This window comes from Thalia democratica, chromosome 8, assembly GCF_965202585.1.
Source record: "Thalia democratica chromosome 8, ktThaDemo2.hap1.1, whole genome shotgun sequence".
NCBI lineage: Eukaryota > Metazoa > Chordata > Thaliacea > Salpida > Salpidae > Thalia > Thalia democratica.
In genome coordinates this window covers 26866398-26872692 of record NC_139172.1, presented here as the reverse complement: position 1 = coordinate 26872692, position 6295 = coordinate 26866398, and positions in this window count along the sequence as shown.

Below are 6295 nucleotides of genomic sequence, written 5' to 3'. Positions count from 1 at the left end.
CTTCCTAATAACAATAATTCTACAAATTAAAAAAAAAAAATTATCGTTCATTTAGAGTAGGTTTAATATGTACTTTTGCGTAGTAGTTCTTAGCTTCAAAAATAATACTCATAAAATATATATTGCAGAAGATTTTAACTGCACGGGTTTTAATAGTTTTTATTCAAATAGAAAACACTTTTAAAATTAAAGTCTTTGTTTTATAGATTTAAAAACTATAGGTCTAAATTAATCAAACGCTTTGTTAAATTAGTGAAATAATTAAAATATTGTAATTAGAGTTACAATATTGTAAAAAACGACCTTAGACTTTTAAAATACATCAAGACTAAAATTTTAATATCTCGTTGTTAAAATGATGATTTCACTTTTTGATTCAGGTTTAAACTTGAAAATTTTTAGAACTAGCATTTGCATTAAGCATAAAGATCAAGTTTCTGCTTGTATTTAAAGATCAATTAAATGCAAAATTGATTAAACATCGATGCAGTAAATGATCTTACACGTAATCGGAAATATATTTATTATAAATTTTTGTTTTGTAGTATATGTTTTACGTCAGAATAATAAACTGCATATTTCTATATCAGTTAAGTAATTAACAAGGGTCGTTAACTAACAAAGAATGGTTTACTTTTGATAAGCAAAACTTCTTATACTTACAATTAGGAATGACATATAATTTGAATTCTTTTTCAAACTTTATTATATAAAATATTATACAAATGTATATTTATGTCAAAATCTAAGCTTCGTTGATAAAATGAAAATTATTAATACATATATGCTTTTATATAGATTTAACTTTTTTTTTGCTTTTACTTTAATATTAATCACTCTTGACTTTCGCTTCAACTTAATATTTTTATATATCTCAAAATAAAAAGCGTACTTTAATTCCACCCGTAAAACTTCACTTTTGTAGCGATTATATTACTAATTTTTACTTCAATCACTTTATAACTGTTTAATGTTTAACTAGTTTAAAGGAGAAAAGTTAAATGTTTTTTTATCACACTAAAATCTTAAAAAGCATTTTGGTTTGTAACTTGAGCTTACCTATAAATAAAAGTTATGAAAGTTTCATTGATAATTCGGTACTTTACTGTAAAGTTTCATAGTGGGCCCGCAACTGAAAAAAGCAAAAAAAAAAAATTATTTTTAAAATCTGTTGGTAGAAAGCCAAGTTTTTAGCACATTTAGTTTACTGCTAAACGAATTTATCATACATTTTTTACCGTATTTTATTAAATGATCAATCTTTTTTTTTGCGGTAGGAATAAAGTAATACAAAGCCTTTAATTTTTCACGTATTTCATATATACATATAGGTTTGAAACAACAACAACTTTGTATTCATTTGCTTTAATTTAAATTTTGCACAACTACATAAAAGTCAAAGATAAGTTATTTAGACAACTTAAGCTTATAAACTATTTACTTTAGTAGAACTTTCTGTTAACAATAATTCTACAAATTCTTGAAAAATTATTTTATCGTTTAGTTAGAGTAGGTTTAATATGCACTTAAGCGTAGTAGTTTTTAGCTTCAAAAAAATACATAAAAATATATTGCCTGAGATTTAAATTGGACGGATTTTACTATCTTTTAAATTTTTAAACAAGGACTGTCAAAGTCTTCATCTTATAGTTTTTAAAACTGTAGGTCTAAATTAATCAAACGTGTTTTGAGATTTGTGAAAACGCTTTAATATTGATATTAGGGTTATAACATTCTAAAAAATAACCTTAGACTTTCAAAGTACGACAAGATTAATATTTCTTGTTGCTGCTAGTGATATTTTAGTTCAAACACTTTTAGTTCAAACACACTTTAGTTCAAATTAAAATTTGAAAAACTTTAGAACTAGCATTTGCATAAATCATAAAGATTAAGTTTCTTCTTGTATTTAAAAATCAACAAATTGTATAATTCTGTTGATTAAACATCGATGTAGTAAATGATCTTACACATAACCAAATGTATATTTATTGTAATTTTTTTTTGTTCAAATGAATTTAGGTCTAACAAATAAACTGCTTAACTGTATAACAGTTAACAAATACAAGGCTTCGTTAAGTAATAAAGAATAGTGTACTTTTCAAAAACTAAAATTTTTATACTTACAATTAGGAAAAACATAATTTTGGATTTTTATTTAAAATTTGTTGTATAAAAAATCTAAGCTTCATGGCTAAGTTTTTACTACATTTGTACTTTTATATATATTGAATTTAGTTTGTTTCTTTTTACTTAATTAATAATAAATTAGAATTTTTATAATTATTAATTGGTGCTTCAACTTACAATCTTTTATATATCTCAAAATAAAAAGCGTACTTTAAGTCCATCCGTACCAACTTTACTTTTGTGAAAGCTTGGTTATTTTATTGCTAATTTTATGTTAGTTTAATCACGTTATAACTGTTTAACTTATATTTTACAGGTTAAAAGTTTTTGCACGTATTTTTCTTTTTTTTGGGAGGCTACGTATGCGCCAGTGTCCCTCCCCACGCTACGCCCCTGGTAGTAAGTATTTGTTTTTTACTGGTTTAAAGAAAACTAACTATTATTCTACAACACAGTTCGGCATATTTCGGCCTGAAAAGAAAAATATGCCGAACGCCAGTTAATATATCAAATAAAACTTACTTTTAAACACTGTATAACATTTCTTCTAATAACTCCATAATTTGTTTACTTTACAGAAATGAATTTAAACTTTAACATCAGTGTATACATTCCAGCACTTTTTACTAGAAACAACAAAGTTTTACAAGTTGTATAGGACAAGTTTATGTTACTATTTTATATTCAAATTGTATTTAAGTTAAAAAATATATTAAAATGAATCTTTAATGTGTCTAAAACTCTCCTATCGCACTTTTAGATTTTCATTACGTCATAATGACTCAACAAGGTCATCAAACGTTTTATTGTTCAAATAAACCGGTAACAAAATAAACAACAAAATGCTATACGTATATGTTATTGCAATGTAGACCTACAACGCTTTATTTTAAAAAATCAGTATCAGATTAAAAACTATACAACTTAAAAAGTTAGTAATCATAGTAGTAAGTCTAAAATTTTTGGAAAATTTAAACTTGTTTGAATCATATCAATTTAAACGTGAAAGATTGATTAGTAGTAATGAATCTTTAAACCGTTTTATTTAAATACTGTTTGGGTTTTTATATTCTAAGGAGCTAGCATATTTTTTTTTAATTATTAATGTAAGTAGAGTTTTTCTATTTAAGATCACTGTTTAAGCTTGTAACTCAATTTACTTTATTTGGATCAATATTAAACCATTAAATTTTTTTTTTCATTCTCCTAAAAAAGACACATTTATTAATTTCAAAATATTATTGGTATTGAAGGTTAAGTTTTGTTGCGAAAATTGTTTCAACTTTATGCACTGATGAAACTAAAGTATGAAGTTTTTTTCTTGACATGCTTGAATAAAATTTAATCCTGAAATAAATCAAGCATTAAGAAACTTTTTCGTTCATATTTTTATAAATGCAGTTTGAGGTTTCTCGGTTTTTGTTATTTTTCTAAGTAACACAACTTTTATTTCTGTGAGAAATAGTGGCATTATATAGTTTTAATAAGTTTTAAATAGAAACTGCTTAAGTAAAAGACAACTAACTAAGTTTATGCATTTTTTAGCTTGTAGTGTAAACATAGTACATAACAATAAAAATGTTTTGTTCTTGTAGTTATTTGTAGTAATGAAATCTGGTTTAGCCGATGTAAAAGTTAGCAGAAAGAATAATATTCAAAAACTGCTTTGTATATAATAGTATTAGATTTAAAAAGATACTTATATAAAAATTAGTAGATTATCCGAAACTATGAATAAAAATTATTGCAGAAATAAGTTTTAAACAAATAGACAGAATATTGCATTGTATAGAAATTTGATTTTGAAAATAATTATCAATTCATTTAACTTACGTCTATGAATAAAGCTTGTAAGTAAATTATTATTGTAGTTAAAAAAAAAAAGCATTCAGTCATTTTTAAGACTTTTGGTAAAAAAGAGCATTTTGTTTTTGTTATTAAATTTAGTTTGCTTAATTTAAATTTCTTAATGAACGGATTGAAGGTAGTCTGCCTTCTATTTGTTTTATAAAATTTCTATTTTAAGTAATTTTTTTTTTAGTATTATATTTTATTAACAAACCTTAGAAGCACAGGTTATAAAGTATAAAAATTACTTATAAGTTCATTCTATAATTTATATAATAAAGAACCGTTTTGTCACACTTAAATTTTGCAAACGAACAAGAATGTTAATAGCTTATTTAGAATTAAAATTAACTTAAAGTCTTTATAGATCAGTATATGACAGACAACGTAATTATTTATGTTATACCTACCTGATTTAATTTTATTAAACTTTTTTATAAAAGAAAAGTTTTATACGTTTTCATATATTTAAAAATTGTTTATGAATCAACACCCTTGCTTAACTTTATGAATTTTTTACATGCCTTTATTAAATTTTAAGATTGAGAACTTCAATAAACTTAATTTACTAAAAAATTAAAAATAAATATTTCATCACGTTTTTAGTTAATTTAATAAACGCAAATACTGAAAAATGTTTAAAAAATAAAAGGCTTTTTTAGCGTTAAAATTCATAACATCGTATCAAGTTTTATAGAATAGCTTCCATGTGATATAGAAGCTGCTCTATATTACATTTAATTTTATTAAATTTATGCTAAATAGAATTGACGTGATCAACCTTTTTGTTAAACTTGAGCTTGTCGCACGGCAAACGAAAGTCCAAGTTTCTGCTTTGCAGACTTTCGCCGATGTTATTGTTTTTTATGTGATAAAGAACAATATTTAGTTAAAATTATTTAAAATTTATGTTTTATCTTTTCATTACTTGGTAGGTAATAATTATATAATTGTATGTTTTTTATTTTTTCAAAAGAAATAATAGTTAACTGATTTTAAGACTCAACTAATAGCTAGTTTACACTTAAAATAAAAGTTATCTTTACTTAATCAAAAATATTAGTTTTTAAAATGTTTTATATTAACGGCTCAATAGCTGTACTGTTAATAATTAATTTACTCATTAGTAGAATGATAAATGTTAAAATTGTAGTAGCAAAGTTAAGAATGGAACAGTTAAACTTCTATTAATTTTTTAAAGCTTATTGTACTACTTTTTACCTGACTTAATTTTAAATTACTTTAGGTATTATTACTTGTTTAAAACGGATCGCTGTCAAATTTGCACGAACGTACAAAATTGCACGAGGGCACAAAACTGCAAGAAGATACTTTTGCATGAAGACAATTTAGTACGAGGGGATAAAATTGCACGAGCAGACAATTTTGCACGGGCTGATTTTTTTTTTGTAATTTCTTTATTAATTTTTTTGTCTAATTTAGTTTGCTTGTAATATATTATTTAATAACTAATATAATTTTTTTAATTAACTTTTAACTAGTTTTTTCTGTTTTTTTATAATTTTTTTTGTGTTTTATTTTACTTTCGTGCAAAAATGACCCTCCGAAAGTTGTAACTCGTGTAAAATTGTTCCTTGGTGCAATTTTTTCCCCTTTTGTAATTTTATCCCCTTGTGCATTTTTTTTCTTCGTGCAAAAGTATTTTCGTGCAATTTTGTCTTTGTGTAGTCCTCGTGTAGTTTAGTAACCTCCTGCAGTTTTGACTCGTTCCCGTTTAAAACTGTGAGAAAGTAATATCAAAGTGAATAAACAGTTTTTTAAATAAAATAAAAAACAAGTATTCATATAAAGTATTTTTGACACAACCAACCAAATGAAAATAAATCAACTGTGTTGTACCGCATATCAATGTCCAACATAACGTTAAAATAAAGTTAAATGACGCTTTTAAATATGTAATTATATAATTATGTGTGCTTAAATACCTTTACACTAATAGTTAGTCAAGCGTTTTTTATTGTGTTTCTGATATTAACATATCAAGCTTTATGTTACACCATCCGTATCTAAATAGCTAAAAGCTCTGTTTTATTTTTACACTAGTTTTCAAGCTATAGGTAATTATTTATCTTGTGAAAAATATTTTTGGAATTAATTTAACTTTTTATACATTGAAATGTAAAAATGATTTTAAAATAAACTACTTAACACTTTTCTTTACTGAAACATCGTTAATATAACTGTTTTAAAGTTCTGACTTCTAATTATTAGTTATAAGTTTTGTTGTTTTATTGCTGAGAAAGTAAAAGTTATAAAAGGTCATTTGTGCAACTCTGTTTTTGCATAATTGAAAAGA